This window comes from Hippopotamus amphibius, chromosome X (genome assembly GCF_030028045.1).
Source record: "Hippopotamus amphibius kiboko isolate mHipAmp2 chromosome X, mHipAmp2.hap2, whole genome shotgun sequence".
NCBI lineage: Eukaryota > Metazoa > Chordata > Mammalia > Artiodactyla > Hippopotamidae > Hippopotamus > Hippopotamus amphibius.
The window spans coordinates 113,412,417-113,431,708 of NC_080203.1; the positions used below are offsets into that span (position 1 = coordinate 113,412,417).

Below are 19,292 nucleotides of genomic sequence, written 5' to 3' on the forward strand. Positions count from 1 at the left end.
TATTTTGACACCTTTCTGGGAAATTTGAGGAAATTGGCACTCAGCCACTTACTTATTCCAACTTTACCTTCTCCATCTTCAGCTTTTATTCACATATAATACTTTTACTATTGTCAAGTTTTATAACATTTATGTACTCTTTTCGAACTCTTAAATTTACAATAGGATCAATTCTGTAAATTTAAATTGATTCATTATCAAGTTTACACGATTCCTGATTTCTTTATTTTAAATCACACAACTAATTAGTTGTATTTCATGATCAGGTAGTATTTGTGAGTTTAATTTAGAAGAAGGAAGCTGTATTTTCTGGGTATTATATGCCTTAGAGTACTTTCTTTTCTTTTTTCTTTTTGCTGTAAAAAGCTTTATTGTTTCCATTTGGTCCAAGGCTTGGGAGAGGGCTCCAGGATGGTTAAAAAGCCACCAAGTGGCTGCAGAGAGGGGCTTCAAGCAGAAGGTGTGATACCAGAGGGGCTCCTCAAGGGCCGCTGGGCTCCGGAGGCCGCTAGTCGTGCTGGAGGGTGAGCCTGTGGAAGAGAGACCGGCCCAGCCCCGCCTGGGGAGCAGCGGGCCTGCGGGGGTTGGGCAGGTGGTCGCCCATCTTCTGGATGAGTTGCACCTGCTCACCTGGGAGGCGGCTCTCCAGGACGTGGCAGAGGCGGGGGTCTGCGCGGGCAGAGCCGGGGCGTGCAGGTCCCCCAGGGCCCGGTTCAGGCTCTTCTCCCGAGCACGGAGGCTTCCACGGCGTCCCGGGTTTCCCCCCGCGCGTCCTGAGACGCTTCTGCTCGTCCTGGAAGAGGGCGCGGCCGCCGCGCTGGGTTTGCGTTTTCAAGAGACGCTCAGGGCCCTCGCGCTCCTCCTCGGCCAGTTCGCGGAAAAAGCGGCCCAGGCCCTCCAGAGCCACGTCGCGGTGGTGGAAACAGGAGCCCAGGGACAGGTAGGTGCGGGAGGCCCGCAGATGCGTGTTGCCCAGGCGGTTGTCGGTGGTCTCCACCCCGGTGGAATCATTCTGCCGAATCTGGGAGCTCGTGGTTGATCCCTAATAAGGAGTTAAGCTCAAAAAATGGTGTTGGTGGTCCCGGTGGCCAAGGACAGGTGAGGGGCTGGTTCTGAAGGTGGCGACTGAAAAAAATGTTGGAGGGTGATTGGAGGCTGGAGCGAGGGATGTCCCTGTGTCTGTTCCATCCAAACACTGCTGTAGCAAGAGGCAGAGCAGCTGGACCACCCAGTGCACTGCCTTTATATTATCAAGATTTCCATCTGTTCTTAATTCATAGCACCTGCTTTCATTGATTTTTAAATACTTATTTTTAAATCCTTTCCAAATTGTTCTATTATTTCTTCAGGTACTTGGTAACAAAATTTAGTTATGTTAAATGATGGAAGTTTATTGAATTAGGTAGGTCTTTTCCAAACAAAATAAGATAATGAAACATTAATTACTGAAAATTGGCTTCCTTTTATAAAGAAACTAAAGGTTTATGTCTATTAATAAATATGTTTGGTGCCAACCTGAGATATTTACTGTAAGCACATTTTTCAAGAAATTATTATTGGGATCTATGTTTACCAATCTACAGAGTGCTAATGTAAAAGTTCATAATTGCTTACTTCTTAGTTTTCACAAGAAATTAAGGTTTTAAGAGCTGAGGATTCTAATTTAAATATGTAATTAAAGCTACTAGAAATAATAAAAGGAACATTTCAGTATACAGTAGGAAAATAGGTTGTGTATTTTCAGTAAAGCAGGTATAAGAAATGAAATTACATTTTATTAATGAAAAAGAAAGTAAGTAGCTTATTGTTTCTGGATGGAAAAATAAAGTAATGGATACAGACTTGATAGAAGATTGGAAAAAGCAACACTAAAAATTGTACATGATCAGGATTTTCTAAGATTGGATTAAATTTAGTAGGGTAAATGGATTTTGTTGAGAATGGGCTGAGGCAAGACTGGACTTGGTTTCTCCCTCCAAAGTTTTCTTGAAATGCTGCTTTTGACAGCATCTTGTGAATTTCTTTGCCTTTAAGTGATCTGTATTTGCTTTTAAAAATCTCTGCACCCTGACTGAATGAAATAAGCATTGTTTGACAGATTCTGTAGCAAGAGACAGATCCACGGGACAACCCAGCTCACTGCCTACCTTAGAGTATTTCCTATTGTCTTTTCACTTGCAGAAAAACTAGGCTGGCTATAAAATTCTTGAAACACGGTTTCTCTTTCACTATGGGGTAACTTTGCTGCATAATCTTCTTGAGTTGAATGCTGATTTGTAGAAGGCTGAAGTGAATATATAGTTGACCCTTGAACAAAAACCTATAACTGCACAGGACCACTTATATACAGATGGTTTTCAATAAATACAGTACTACCCCATCCATAGTTGGTTGAATCCAAGGATGCAGAACCAGCATATGGAGGGCTGATTGTAAAGTTATGGGTGGATTTTTTTTTAGAACATCTTTATTTTATATCATAAGTAATATATAATCATAAATTTCTGAGTTTACAATGCATGTATTTTTTTTTAAAAGAACTTTTATTGAGATACAGTTAACAGACAATAAACAGCATATATTTAGAGTGTACAATTTGGTATCCCAATCTCCCAGTTAATCCCCCCCCAACCCTCCCTGCTTTCCCCACTTGGTGTCCATGTGTTTGTTCTCTACACATGTGTCTCTATCTCTGCCTTGCATTTCCTCTTTCATAGTTGTTAGCATTTGCCTTATGTATTGAGCTGCTCCTATATTGGGTGCATAGATATTTAAAATTGTTATCTCCTCTTCTTGGATGGATCCCTTGATCTTTATGTAATGTCCTTTCGTGTCTCTTGTAACATTTTATATTTTAAAGTCTATTTTATCTGATGTGACTATTGCTACTCCAGCTTTCTTCTGATTTTCATTTGCATGCAATATCTTTTTCCATCCCCTCGCTTTCCGTCTGTATGTGTCCCTAGGTGTGAAGTGGGTCTCTTGGAGACAGCATATATATGGGTCTTGTTTGTGTATCCATTCAGCCAGTCTGTGTCTTTTGGTTGATGCATTTAGTCCATTTACATTCAAGGTAATTATTGATATGTATCTTCCTATTACCATTTTCTTAATTGTTTTGTTTTTGTTTTTGTAGGTCCTTTTCTTCTCTTATGTTTCCCGCTTAGAGAAGTTCCTTTAGCATTTGTTGTAGGGCTGGTTTGGTGGTGCTGAATTCTCTTAGCTGTTGCTTGTCTGGAAAGCTTTTGATTTCTCCATCGAATCTGAATGAGATCCTTGCTGGGTAGAGTATTCTTGGTTGTAGGTTCTTCCCTTTCATCACTTGAAATATATCCTGCCACTCCCTTCTGGCTTGCAGAGTTTCTGCTGAGAAATCAGCTGTTACCCTGATGGGAGTTCCCTTGTATGTTATTTGTCGTTTTTCCCTTGTTGCTTTTAATAACTTTTCTCTGTCTTTAATTTTTGTCAATTTGACTACTATATGTCTTGGCATGTTTCTCCTTGGGTTTATCCTGCCTGGGACTCTCTGTGCTTCCTGGACCTGGGTAGCTATTTCCTTTCCCACGTTAGGGAAGTTTTCAACTAGAATCTCTTCCAGTATTTTCTCGGATCCTTTCTCTCTCTTCTTCTTCTTCTTCTGCGACCCCTATAATGTGAATGTTGAGTGTTTGACATTGTCCTAGAGATCTCTTAGGCTGTCTTCAGTTCCTTTCATTCTTTTAACCTTATTCTTTTCTGCATCAGTGATGATCACCATTCTGTCCTCCAGGTCACTTATTTGCCTTTCTGCCTCAGTTAATCTGCTGTTGGTTCCTTCTAGTGTATTTTTCATTTCAGTTATTGTGTTGCATATCTCTGTTTGTTTGCTCTTTAATTCTTCTGGGTCTTTGGTAAACTTTTCAATCTTTGCCTCCAGTCTTTTTTCAAAGTCCTGGATCATCTTCGCCATCATTTTTCTGAATTCTTTTTCTGGAAGGGTGCCTATCTCCTCTTCTTTTAGTTGTTTTTCTGGGGTTTTATCCTGTCCCTTCATCTGGTACAAAGTCCTGTGCTTTTTCATTTTCTCTGTCTTTTTGTGGCTGTGGTTTTCAGTTCCACAAGACGAAATACTGCTGATACTGCTGGATACTGCTGTCTGCCCTCTTGTGGAGGAAGCTATCTAGGAGGTTCGTGCGTGCTTCCTGATGGGAGGGACTGATGGTGGGTAGGGCTGGGTGGGCAGAGCTCAGCAAGACTTTAATCTGCTTGTCTGCTAATGGGTGGGGTTGTGTTCACACCTTGTTGGTTGTTTGGCCTGAGGCTACTTAGAACTGGAGCTTACAGGCTCTTTGGTGGGGCTAATGGTGGACTCTGGGAGGGTTCACGCCAATGAGCACTTCCCAGAACCCCTGCTGCCAGTGCCCCCGTCTCCTCGTTGAGCCACAGCTGCCCCCCACCTCTGCAGGCAACCCCCCAACACCAGCAGGTAGGTCTGGTTCAGTCTCCTATGGGGTCACTGCCTCTTCCCCCAGGTCCTGGTGAGCACACTGTTTTGTGTGCCCTCCAAGAGTGGAGTCTCTATTTCCCCCAGTCCTGTGGAGGTCCTGCAATCAAATCCCACTGGCTTTCAAAGTCTGATTCTCTGGGGATTCCTTCTCCCGTTGCTGGACTCCCAGGTTAGGAAGCCTGACGTGGGGCTCAGAACCCTCACTTTAGTGGGTGGACTTCTGCAGTATAACTGTTCTCCAGTATGTGAGTCACCCGCCCAGCATTTATGGGATTTGATTTTAATGCACTTGCGCCCCTCCTACCATCTCATTGCAGCTTCTCCTTTGTCTCTGGATGTGGGGTGTCTTTTTTGGTGAGTTCCAGTGTTTTTCTGTTGATGATTGTTCAGCATTTAGTTGTAATTCCGGTGCTCTTGCAAGAGGGAGTGAGCACACTATGGGTGGATTTTTGACTGGGCAGGGGGAGGTGGGTAAACAAGGGGAGGTTGCCCCTAACGCCCCCCCCCCACATACACACACATTGCTCAAGAGTCAACTTTCCATCACCTTGTGCACAACTTGCTTTGCCTCTGCCAATGTCTGTTTATATAGTTTTTTTAAGAACTTTTATTGAGATAAAATTGACATACAATAAACTGCATGTATTTAAAGGGTACAATTTGACATTTTCTTTCTTATTAGTAATGTATATATGGCAATCCCAATCTCCCAATTCATCCCACCCCACCCCACCCCAACTTTCCCCACTTGGTGTCCATATGTTTGTTCTCTACATCTGTGTCCCTCTTTCTGCCTTGCAAATCAGTTGATCTGTACCATTTTTCTATATACTGCACATATGTGTTAATATATGATATTTGTTTTTCTCTTTCTGACTCACTTCACTCTCTATGACAGTCTCTGGGTCCATCCATGTCTCTACAAAGGTCCCAATTTCGTTCCTTTGTATGGCTGAGTAATATTCCATTGTATATATGTACCACATTGTCTTTATCCATTCATCTGTTGATGGACATTTAGGTTGCTTCTTGTCCTGGCTATTGTAAATAGTGCTGCAAAGAACATTGGGGTGCATGTGTCTTTTGAATTACGGTTTTCTCTGGGTATATGCCCAGTAGTGGGATTGCTGGGTCATATAGTAATTCTATTTTTAGTTTTTCAAGGAACCTCCATACTGTTCTCCATAGTGGCTGTATCAATTTACATTCCCACCAACAGTGCAAGAGGGTTCCCTTTTCTCCTCACCTTCTCCAGCATTTACTGTTTGTAGATTTTCTGATGATGCCCATTCTGACTGGTGTGAGGTGATACCTCATTGTAGTTTTGATTTGCATTTCTCTAATAATTAGTGATGTTGAGCAGCTTTTCATGTGCCTCTTGACCATCTGTATGTCTTCTTTGGAGAAATGCCTGTTTAGGTCTTCTGCCCAGTTTTTTGAATGGGTTGTTTGTTTTTTTGATATTGAGCTGCATGAAGTATTTGTATATTTTGGAGATTAATGCTTTGTTGATTCATTTGCAAATATTTTCTGCCATTCTGAGGGTTGTCCTTTCGTCTTCGTTTATATAGTTTTAATACACTTAATGTTCAGTGGTTTACCACCCTATGCCTTGGAATTAAGCATTTCATTTCAGTTTCTCTAGAGACAATGTGCCCTTTTGGTGTATGCATTAAAATCTTTATTTCATTGAAAACTTATATTTTACATTTAAATATTTTTTTGTTTAATTTTTATTCCATATTTATCATTTCCATAATAGTTGATTATTCTTCAGGTCTGATCTTTTCAGTTTTGTTTTGGTAATAATATGCCTGCTAGCCATGTTCTTCATTATGTTTTCATTCATGCCTGTTCCATTTGTGTTGATTCTAATTTTCCTTTAATCTCTGAATTGTTTTTATTTTCTTCCTTAGCTTCTTAGCCCTAGCAACTCACAATTTGTTTCCGTCTCTCTACTTAAGTGTTTATTATGGTCATCTTCTTTTTAGCATGTTTTATTTATTTATTTTTAATTTAATTTTTATTTTATATGGGGGCATAGTTGATTTACAATGTTATGTTTTTATTATGTTCTTTAAAGCCTTTGCACAAAACATTAAATGGTTTTGTGCTGTTTTTAAGAAAAAGAAAAATAACCTTGTCACTTATTTCTTTAAGATAATGAAAATACTTTTTAGAATGCTTTTTGTCATGGTGTAGTTTTTCTTTTGTTGTACATCCTTTGTTTTGTGTGTGTGTGTGTAATCTGTACAGCTCATACTGGTTTTATCATCATTATTTAAATTTGAATATGAATGGATACTCACTAAAAATTATGTCTGTACATTGTTTGAGAAATGATCATTTCTTATGGAGTTTGACCCTTAGAAGATATTATGGGCCATACACAAGTGTTGCAGGGGATGTTGCTAACAGAAGGACATTGTGTATGGAGAGGAATATTTACCACTATTTTCTGATACTCAACAAAGTTATATTTCCATGAATCAATTTAAAAAATTCAAATATTCTTGCACAAGTAATATCATTAAAATACAGTAAGTATTGTTACACATTTAAATGTTGATTACAAACTTAGTCAAATGCTCTTAAATGTATCTATACAGTAAGTCCAATATGTCAAAGATTCTCAATTCTTTCCAATACTTTCATAATATACAAATTTTTACTATATTACTATATGTACACTGAAACCAATATTAAAATATCAACATTGAAGGCTTGTCCTATTTCTTTATTAATCCTATGCATGTGTAATTCTACGTGAGATTACACAAATACTAGTAGATCCTGAGGAGAAGGAGTGCAATGTCAGATCAACCATGATTGCTGATTGTAGCCAAGACATGGGCTGTAATTTTATCTTTAAAAGGGATTCACATCTAAGCCAAAATCTACTGGCTGGGTCCCCTGTAGAGTTAAGATTCGTTGCTAATTCAATTGGAATTTCCAAATCCACACCTGATCTCAGATTGTGTGTCTCTTTCTACTTACATGCCCATCAAGTTTTGACCTAGGAGTATTCTTCCTCTATTGAAAAGTTACTTCATAATACCTTATAGGAACTTATTACTAGATATTAGGTTATCTAAATGTGTCTGCTCCAAGAAAAGCATGCATTGTGTCTATGTGATCAGTTCCTGTCTCTGGAATTTCAGCAAATCTTATCATCTTGCAACTCATTGCTGTACTCATTTGTCAGGTCATTGTGTCTGAACACAGTGCTGCTTATTTGTTCTGATTTTATACAGTGCCTAATTTTGGAGAATTATGTAGCTTTCCTACAGTTCCTTATGGCCAATACTAATTACTTAAAGGAGATACAAGTCTTTATAACAACCCATAACTAAAATGAAAAGAAAATTTAAAAAATAGGAAATCCTGAATATGTTGCCATTGTATTTTTGCGTGTGTGTGTTCTCCATCTTTGTTCACTAGTTCAGAACGTGTCTTTTGTTTTTGTTTGTTTTTTTTGTTACTTTATTTTTTATTTTTTTTAACATACAATAAACTGCATATATTTAGAGTGTACAATTTGGTATCCCAGTCTCCCAATTCATTCCCCCCCAACCCTCCCTGCTTTCCCCACTTGGTGTCCATATGTTTTTTTGTTTGTGTTTTTAAGCTCTTTATTGGAATATAATTGATCCACACTCTTGTACCAGCTTATGAGGTACACCAAAGTGAATCAGCTGTACCCACACACACATCCCCACATCCCCTCCCTCCCGTGACTCCCACCCACCCTCCCCATCCCGGCCCTCCAAGGCATAACCCATCATTGAGGTGATCTCCCTTTGTCATACAGCAAATTCCCACCAGCTATCCATTCACAGTTGGTAGTATATATATGTCTATGCTACTCTCCCACTTCATCCCAGCTTACCCTTCACACCCTGCCCCCCCAGCCCCATGTCCTCCAGTCCATTGTCTGCATCTGCATCCTTATTCTTGTCCTGTCATGGGGTTCATCAGTACCATTTTTTTCCCCTAGATTCCATATATATGTTAGCATATGGTATTTGTTTTTCTCTTTCTAGCTTACTTCACTCTGTATAACAGACTCTAGGTCTGTCCACCTCATAACATATAGCTCCATTTCATTCCTATTTATGGATGAGTAATATTCCATTGTATATATATGCCACATTTTCTTTATTCATTCATCTGTTGATGGGCATTTAGGTTGCTTATGTCCTGGCTATTGTAAATAGTGCTGCAATGAACATTATGGTACATGTTTCTTTTTGGATTCTGGTTTTCTCTGGGTATACGCCCAGGAGTGGGATTGCTGCGTCATATGGTAGTTCCATTTTTAGTTTTTTAAGGAAGCACCAAACTGTTTTCCATAGTGGCTGTACCAACTTACATTCCCACCAACAGTGCAGGAGTGTTTGCTTTTCTCCACACCCTCTCCAACATTTGTTGTTTGCAGATTTTGTGATGATGGCCATTCTGACTGGTGTGAGGTGATACCTCATTGTGGCTTTGACTTGCATTTCTCTAATGATTAGTGATGTGGAGCATCTTTTCATGTGTTTGTGGGCCGTCTGTATGTCTTCTTTGGAGAAATGTCTATTTATGTCTTCTGCCCATTTGTGCATTGGGTTATTTGCTTTTTTGGTATTAGGCTGCATGAGCTGCTTGTATATTTTGGAGATTAATCCTTTGTCTGTTGCTTCATTGGCGAATATTTTCTCCCATTCTGAGGGTTGTCTTCTTAAGTTGTTTATGGTTTCTTTTGCTGTGCAAAAGCTTTTAAGTTTCCTTAGGTCCCATTTGTTTACTCTTGATTTTATTTCCATTATTCTAGGAGATGGGTCAAAAAGGATCTTGCTTTGATGGATGTCATAGAGTGTTCTGCCTACGTTTTTGTCTAGGAGTTTTATAGTGTCTGGCCTTACATTGAGGTCTTTAATCCATTTTGAGTTTATTTTTGTGTATGGTGTTAGGAAGTGTTCTAATTTCATTCTTTGACATGTAGCTGTCCAATTTTCCCAGCACCACTTCTTGAAGAGGCTGTCTTTTTTCCATTGTATATTCTTGCCTCCTTTGTCAAAGATAAGGTGCCCATAGGTGCTTGGGTTTACCTCTGAGTTCTCTATTCTATTCCATTGATCTTCCTTTCTATTTTTGTGCCAGTACTATACTCTCTCGATCACTGTGGCCTTGTAGTATAGTTTGAAGTCAGGAAGCCTGATTCCACCAACTCCATCTTTCCTTCTCATATTGCTTTTGCTATTCGGGGTCTTTTGCGTTTCCATACAAATCATAAGATTTCTTGCTCTAGTTCTGTGAAAAATGCCATTGGTAATTTGATCGGGATTGCATTGAATCTGTAAATTGCTTTGGGTAGTACAGTCATTTTCACAATATTGATTCTTCCAATCCAAGAACATGGTATGTACCACCATCTGTTTGTGTCGTCTTTGATTTCTTTCATCAATGTGTTAAAGTTTTCTGCATACAGATCTTTTGCCTCCTTAGGCAGGTTCATTCCTAGGTATTTTATTCTTTTTGTTGCAATGGTGAATGGGAGAGTTTCCTTAATTTCTCTTTCTGCTTTTTTGTTGTTAGTGTATAGGAATGCAAGAGATTTCTGTGCATTAATTTTGTATCCTGCTACTTTACTAAACTCATCAATGAGTGCTAGCAGTTTTCTGGTAGAGTCTTTAGGGTTTTCTATGTATAATATCGTGTCATCTGCAAAGAGTGACAATTTTACTTCTTCTTTTCCAATTTGGATTCCTTTTATTTTCTTTTCTTCTCTGATTGCTGTGGCTAAAACTTCCAAAACTATGTTGAATAATAATGGTGAGAGTGGATACCCTTGTCTTGTTCCTGTTCTTAGAGGGAATTCTTCCAGTTTTTCCCCATTGAGAACGATGTTGGCTTTTGGTTTTTCATATATGGCTTTTATTATGTTGAGGTAATTTCCTTCTATGCCCATTTTCTGGAGAGTTTTTATCATAAATGGATGTTGAATTTTGTCAAAAGCTTTTTCTGCCTCTATTGAGATTATCATATGGTTTTTATCCTTCAATTTGTTGATATGATATATCACACTGATTGATTTGCATATGTTGAAAAATCCTCGCATCCCAGGGATAAACGCCCACTTGATCATGGTGTATGATTTTTTTAATGTGCTGTTGGAGTCTGTTAGCTAGTATTTTGTTGAGGATTTTTGCATCTATATTCATCAGTGATATTGGTCTGTAAGTTTCTTTTTTTGTGACATCTTTGCCTGGTTTTGGTATCAGGGTGATGGTGGCCTCGTAGAATGAGTTTGGGATTGTTCCTCCTTCTGCTGTATTTTGGAAGAGTTTGAGAAGGATAGGTATTAGCTCTTCTTGAAATGTTTGAAAGAATTTGCCTGTGAATCCATCTGGCCCTGGACTTTTGTGTGTTGGGAGATTTTTTATCACAGTCTCAATTTCTGTACTTGTGATTGGTCTGTTCATATGTTCTATTTTCTTTCTGGTTCAGTCTTGGAAGATTGTATTTTTCTAAGAATGTATCCATTTCTTCCAGGTTATCCAATTGATTGGCATATAGTTGCTTGTAGTAGTCTCTCATGATGTTTTGTATTTCTGTGGTGTCTGTTGTTACTTCTCCTTTTTCATTTCTAACTCTGTTGATTTGTATCTTCTCCCTTTTTTCCTGATGAGTCTGGCTAATGGTTTATCAATTTTGTTTATCTTCTCAAAGAACCAGCTTTTAGTTTCATTGATCTTTGCTATTGTTTCCTTCCTTTCTTTTTCATTTATTTCTGCTCTGATCTTTATGATTTCTTTCCTTCTGCTCCCTTTGGGGTTTCTTTGTTCTTCTTTCTCTAATTGTTTTAGGTGTATGGTTAGATTTTTTATTTGATATGTTTCTTGTTTCTTGAGGTAGGACTGTATTGCTATAAGCTTCCCTCTTAGAACTGCTTTTGCTGTGCCCCATAGATTTTGTGTTGTTGAGTTTTCATTGTCATTTGTTTCTAGATACTTTTTGATTTCCTCTTTGATTTCTTTAGTGATTTCTTGGTTGTTTACTAGCATATTGTTTAGCCTCCATGTGTTTGTATTTTTTACAGTTTTTTTCCTTTAATTGATATCTAGTCTCATGGTGTTGTGGTCAGAGAAGATGCTTGATATTATTTCTGTTTTCTTGAATTTATCAAGGCTTGATTTGTGACCCAAGATGTGTTCTATCCTGGAAAATGTTCCATGTGCACTTGAGAAGAAAGTGTAATCTGTAGTTTTTGGATGGAATGTCCTATAAATATCAATTAAGTCGAGATGGTCTAATGTGTCATTTAAAGTTTGTGTGTCCTTATTTATTATCTGTTTGAATGATCTGTCCATTGATGTAAGTGGGGTGTTAAAGTTTCCTACTATCATTGTGTTGCTGTCGATGTCCCCTTTTATGGCTGTTAGCATTTGCCTTATGTATTGAGGTGCTCCTATATTGGGGGCATAGATATTTACAATTGTTATCTATTCTTCTTGGATTGATCCCTTGATCATTATGGAGTGTCCTTCCTTGTCTCTTGTAATAGTCTTTAAAGTCTCATGTGTCTGATGATATGAGTATTGCTACTCCAGCTTTCTTTTGACTTCCATTTGCATGGAATATCTTTTTCCATCCCTTTCCTTTCAGTCTATATGTATCCCTTGGTCTGAAGTGGGTTTCTTGTAGGCAGCATATAGAAGGGTCTTGTTTTTGTATCCATTCAGCCAGTCTGTGTCTTTTGGTTGGAGCATTTAATCCATTTACATTTAAAGTGATTATTGACATATGTGTTCCAATTACCATTTTCTTAATGGTTTTGGGTTTGTTTTTGTAGGTCTTTTCCTTCTCTTGTTTTTCCTGCTTAGAAAAGTTTCTTTAGCACTTGTTGTAAGGCTGGTTTGGTGGTACAGAATTCTCTTAACTTTTGCTTGTCTGGAAAGCTTTTGATTTCTCCATCAAATCTGAATGAGATTTCTGCTGGGTAGAGTATTCTTGGCTGTAGGTTTTTATCTTTCAGTACTTTCAGTATATCGTGTCATTCTTTTCTGGCCTTTCTGCAGAGTTTCTGCAGAAAGATCAGCTGTTATCCTTATGGGTTTTCCCTTGTATGTTGTTTTTTGCTTTTCTCTTGCTGCTTTTAATAGTTTTTCTTTGTGTTTAATTTTCGTTAGTTTGATTAATATGTGCCTCGGTGTCATATACCCAAAGAAAACCATAATCCCAAAAAAAAAAAAAAAAAATGTGCCTCAGTGTGTTTCTCCTTGGATTTATTCTGTATTGGACTCTCTGCGCTTCTTGGACTTGATTAATTATTTCCTTTACCGTTTCTTTTTTTCTTCTTCTGGGTTGGTGCGCTTAATCTTGTCACCAAGCTCTCTGAGACTGTCTTCCATTTTTTTTATTCTTTTTTCTTTTTCCTGCTCTGTGGCAGTTATTTCCCCCATTCTATCTTCCAACTCTCTTATTCGTTCTTCTGCCTCAGTTATTCTGCTGTTTATACCATCTAGAGTATTTTTATTTTCGGTTATTTTGTTGTCCATTACTCTTTGTTTGCTCTTTAGTTCTTCTGAGTCCTTATTAACTGTTTCTTGTATTTTCTCTATTTTGTTATTGAGATTTTGGATCTTTACTATCATTACTCTGAATTCTTTTTCAGGTAATTTTCCTATTTCTTCTTCATTTATTTGGTCTTGTGGGTCTTTTTTACTGCTCCTTTGCCTGCATGGTGTTTCTTTGTTTTCTCATGGTAGTCCAAACTTCAGAGGTTGCTTGTCCCAGCAATAAAGGGGTTTATAGAAGACTGTCCAAGCCCCAGACTAATGGCAGTGTTGAGTCAAACAAATACTAAGTCACAGAAACACATACATGTATAAGACACACAAATACTGAATCCAGTAGAACATAAGGCACTAGAAAGACCTGACAGAAGAACCCCAGTATGCTATCAGACAATCAAAGAGAAAACCAAGATAAATTCAAAACCAAAACAGAACAAAACAAAAACAGAAACAAACAAACAAACAAACAAACAAAACAAACACCACCACACACACAAACACAAATCCAGGGAGATTTTGAAAGCTAGGATCAAATATAATAAAGAGCAAGAGTACCACCAGACAGACTGAAGATTCTCAGAATGAAATCAGATGATTATACTTAAAACTATGATAAAGACAAAACCTAATAATAAATACCAAAGCAGTGTGTCATCTGGAGAATAAAGCAAGGAAACAGAGCAGACTGATAATATTGCTTATAAGTATATTGAGATAAAATAATCTAAAAAAGGTTAGAAAACAGGGCAACAGGAGAGCGTAGTGTGACTGGAAATATGAAAAGAAAAAGAAAAATAGAAATGTATGAAAGATAGAGATGAAAAGAAGGTAGGAGAGATAACAGCACTACAAAATCTTAGCTAGAAATAAAAATATGTAAAAAGGCTAAAAATGAAAATAGAATAAAAAAATATGTTATAAAATGTGTCGATCCCTTAGGACTAAGATCGTAATTAATCAAAAAACAAAAACAAAAACAAAAAAAAACAAAACAAAAAGCAAAACTAGAACTGACCCCAGAATAGACCAGATCAATGGAATTAATACTAATATTTCTGTTTCCTTGGGGTCTCAGCTGTAAGTGTCCTTCTACCCACCTTGGGCTTTTTGTATTATTCTGTGATGAGCAGAGCTTCCTTTATTGTTTGTCTGTAAGTGCTGGTGTGTGGGGAGAGAGAGGGTACGATAGTGGCTCCTTCCCCTGGGAGTGAGTGAGCAGTGGCGCCCTGCCTGGGTCACGGCGGCTTGGGCGGCTCAGGAGAAGAGCGCGACTCCAACCGTAAGTCCTCCCCCCTGCTACAACTCTGCCAGGGTGCCCTGCCTGGGTCATGGCGGCTCAGTTGGCGATGCCTGTTGCAGAGGGATGCCAGTGGCTCAAATGTAAACAGAATGTCTCCAGAGCTGGGCCACTCTGCAGGCTTTTGGCTCTTGGCTGCAGGCACTCTCAGCCAGCCCCGCCCGGGGGCCTTTCTTATCCCTGAGTGCATTAGCTAGGCCCACAAGGGTCCTTCCTTTGTTTGTCGCAGGCGCCAAGAGAGAGGCTACACCCGCAGCTCCTCCCTGCTGCTTGTGAGTCAGCAGTATCCAGCCCCCACTATGGCTGCTCAGCTTTCTGTGTTAGGCACTCTCCACTGCAGATTTCTTCCCTCCCGTCCTCTCAGTCCATCTCCCCACTGCCAGCAATGTTTCTCACCCTGAACCAGTTCTCCAGTTCCCACATTCCAGCTCCCAAACCCCCTGTTCAGCTGTGAATCGACGTCTCAGTCTGGGCACACTGAGCCGTGGTGCAGACACTCTGTGTGTTTCTCACTCTTTCCCTTCTGCCACAGCTCAGCCGCTTCACCCTCTTTGAACAGTCCCAAATGCCTCCCTTCTGACCCAGGGAAATTCCCCATTGGAAAAGGGGTTTCCCCATCAGATAAGGGACGTTTCCCTGAATTTGGCAATCTCTCCTCTGTTTCAGATCCCCCCACCTTAGGATGTAGGACCCGTTCCTTTCCTTTCTTCTCCTCCTCTTTCTCCTTTTTTTTTTTTTTTTCCCCTCTGTCCTACCCAGTTATGTTGGGATCTTTGCAGTCCTTTCTGGTGTCCAAGGTTGTCTGCTGGTGTTCAGCTGGTTCTCTATGGGAATTATTGCATCTTTTGGTGCATTCCTGATGCAGCTGTGGATGCATTCCATGTCCTTCTACTTCACTGCCATCTTTCTTCCCCCAGAATTGGCCAATTCTCTTGGAGGCAAGGCTAGTTAGTTCCCTCTAGAATTTGCTGACCAGGGTTGTCTTCCTGAACATGGTTCTGAGGCCTCAGGGAAGGAAGGACAGCTGCAGACATAAGTTTATAGTCTGAAGAGAAGACTCTGCCATTGTATTGAAGCATATTCTTCTGTTAGAGTCATCTTCTTTTATATTTATAATTAACTTTTGTACATTTTAAATTAACTTTTACATTTGCAGGTATCATTAGGACCCAAGGATTTTCACAGAGAAAACAAGTTCCAAATCATTGTGATTATTATTCTCTTTTTGATTTTTCAGTTTTTCACAACTTGGCCAGTGGGAGCTTTTATAGGGTACAGCTTTGATCTTTTAACCCTACTGTAGATCTGTTTTAAAGGCATTTTCTTTTCTGGCAACAAAGTCTTCCAGTTCATTATTTATTTTTTCCTGCCTCAAGACCTTGTCAGTTGCTCCAATGCGCAATAATTTTGAATTAAGAAAGACTTTTAGAACTGTAGCAATTGGAACTATATTAATGGTAACAAGGTCCAGAAATGACATTTATCTAAACAAGTTAGAGGTTTATTTTTATTACTCTTAGAAAGAGTTTAAGAAGTCAGCAGTCCAGTATTAATTATCATATTAAATGCTTTTGCCTTCTTGTCACCCTTGGATCTCTGCTTTGACATATGTGTTGGAGAGAATCCCTGACCAGCAGTATACCTGGCAAAGTACCTTTTTAAATATATGGAATAATTATAGCAATAATCATTCAATATTTTTATAAGTCCAAATATTTCTTTTCATTCTAAAATATTGCTTAACAGTGCCAATTCATGTATCCTAGTAGAGTGGCTGTTTTCCCCCCCACCATTAGTGAGATATAATTGAGATATAATATTATGTAAGTTTAAGGTGTACATGATGATTTGATACACATATGTATTGTGAAATAATTGCCCCAATAAGGTTAGTCAATACATTCATCACCTCACAGAATTACAGTTATTTTCTGTGTGATGAGAACATACAAGATCTTCTCTCTTAGCAACTTTCAAGTAGATAATACACTATAGTCACCATGCTCTACAATTGATCTTCATAACTTATTCTTCTTATAACTGAAAGTTTGTACACTTTGACCATTATCTTTCAATTTCCTCCACCCCCCAGCACCTGGCAACCACCATTCTACTTTCTGTTTCTATGGCAGTGTTTTTTAGATTTCACATTTGAGTGTTGATCTTTCTCCATCTTCCTTATTTTACTTAGCATAATGCTGTTCAGGTCCATCCATGTTATCACCAACAGCAAGAATTCATTCTTTTTTAAGCTGAATAATATTCCATTGTGTGTGTGTGTGTATGTATATGCACACACACATATATACATATATAATTGTATATATACTTAATTATTAATATATACAGTTATATATATAATTTTATATATATACATATATGTGTGTGTGTGTGTATACATATATATGTATATAATTTTCTTCATCCATTCTTCCATCCATGATAACTTAGGTTGTTTCCATCTCTTGAAATCACACTGCACTGAACATGGAATGCAGATATCTCTTTGAGACACTGATTTTATTTCCTTCAGATATATACCCAGAAGTAGGATTGCTAGATCATATGGTATATCTATTTTTAATTTCTTGAGGAACCTCTGTACTATTTTCCATAGTGGTTGCACCAATTTACATCCCACCAACAGTACAGGAGAGTTCGTTTTTCTCCACATTCTTGCCAACACTTGTTATTTCTTGTCTTTTTGATAATAGCCTTTCTAACAGGTGTGGGTGATATCTTATTGTGTTTTTGATTTGCATTTCCCTAATTAGTGATGTTGAGCATCTTTTAATGTGTCTGTTCACCATCTGTATGTCTTCTTTGGAAAAATGTCTATTCAAGTCCTCTGCCCATTTTTTAATTGGATTGTTTTCCTGCTATTGAGTTGTATGAGTTTGCTAATGAGTTGTATATTTGGATATTAACTCCTAATTAGATATATGATTTGCAAATATTTTCTCCCATTCAGTAGGTTGCTTTTCATTTTGTTGATGATTTCCTTTGCTGTGCAGAAGCTTTTTGGTTTGATGTAGTCCTACTCATTTATTTTTGCTTTTGTTGCCTGTGCTTTTTGTGTCATGTCCAAAAAAAATCATTGCCAAGACCCATGTCAAAGAAATTTTCCCCCATCTTTTCAAACTCCTTAGTTATTATTGTCCTGTTAATATTTCTAGAGGTCTTAGTGGGTTTTATGTTTCTAAGAATTTTCTATTTCTTCTAGGTAATCCAATTTATTGGCATATAATTGTTCATAGTAGCCTCTTACAGTCCTTTGTATTAATATTTCTGTGGTGTCAGTTGGATAAATCTCTCCTCTTTCATTTAGAATTTGGGTAGTTTTTTTTTTTTTTTTGAATCCTCTTTTTCTTGGTCAGCCTAGCTAAATTTCACTTAGCTTTCTTTATCTAGAAAAAGCAAACAAAAAAAAGCACCTCTTAGTTTCTTTGATTTTTTTCTAGTCCCTATTTCATTTATTTCTGCTCTCATATTTATTATTTCCTCCCTTTTACTAACTTTGGGCTTAGTTCTTCTTTTCCTAATTCCTTGAGGTGTAAACTTGGGTTGTTTATTTGAGATTTTCTTTTTATTAATGTAGGAATTTATTGCTGTAGACCTCCCTCTTGGAACTGCTTTTGCTGTATCCCATAAGTTTTGGTATGTTGTATTTTAATTTTTGTCTGTCTCAAGATACTATCTGATTTTCTTTTCTTTTTTTTTTTCAAGAACTTTTATTGAGATACAGTTAACAGACAGTAAACTGCATATATTTAGAGTGTACAATTTGGTATTTTTTTTTTCTTATTAGTAATGTATATATGGCAATCCCAATCTCGCAATTCATCCCCCCCCCCAACCCTCCCCACTTTCCCCACTTGGTGTCCATGTTTGTTCTCTACATCTGGGTCTCTCTTTCTGCCTTGCAAACTGGTTGATTTGTACCATTTTTCTATAGTCCGCATATATGTGTTAATATACGATATTTATTTTCTCTTTCTGACTCATTTCACTCTGTATGACAGTCTCTAGGTCCATCCATGTCTTTACAAATGTCCCAATTTCATTGCTGTTTTACAGCTGAGTAATATTCCATTGTATATATGTACCACATCTTCTTTATCCATTCATCTGTTGATGGACATTTAGGTTGCTTCTTGTCCTGGCTATTGTAAATAGTGCTGCAATGAACATTGGGGTGCATGTGTCTTTTTGAATGATGGTGTTCTCTGGGCATATGCCCAGCAGTGGGATTGCTAGGTCATATGGTAGTTCTATTTTTAGTTTTTCAAGGAACCTCCATACTGTTCTCCATAGTGGCTGTATCAATTTACATTTCCACCAACAGTGCAAGAGGGTTCCCTTTTCTCCACATCCTCTCCAGCATTTACTATTTGTAGATTTTCTGATGATGCCCATTCTAATTGGTGTGAGGTGATACCTCATTGTAGTTTTGATTTGCATTTCTCTAATAATTAGTGATGTTGAGCAGCTTTTCATGTGCCTCTTGGCCATCTGTATGTCTTCTTTGGAGAAATGCCTATTTAGGTCTTCTGCCCATTTTTTGATTGGGTTGTTTTGTTTTTTTTTTTGATATTGAGTTGGATGAACTGTTTAAATATTTTGGAGATTAATCCTTTGTCCCATCCTGAGGGTTGTCTTTTCGTCTTGCTTATAGTTTCCTTTGCTGTGCAGAAGCTTTGAAGTTTCATTAGGTCCCACTTATTTATTTTTGTTTTTATTTCCATTACTCTAGGGGGTGGATCAAAAAAGATTTTGCTGTGATTTATGTCAAAGAGTGTTCTTCCTATGTTTTCCTCTAGGAGTTTTATAGTGTCTGGCTTTACATTTAGGTCTTTAATCCATTTTGAGTTTATTTTTGTGTATGATGTTAGGGAGTGTTCTAATTTCATTCTTTTACATGTAGCTGTCCAGTTTTCTCAGCACCACT

General features: G+C 38.1%; 1 pseudogene; it reads right to left on the reverse strand.

Moving 5' to 3' along the window:
* Positions 1-508: 508 nt before the first annotated feature.
* The window catches only part of LOC130841569 (ferritin light chain-like), a 30,312-nt pseudogene continuing 11,528 nt past the window's right edge, over positions 509-19,292 (reverse strand).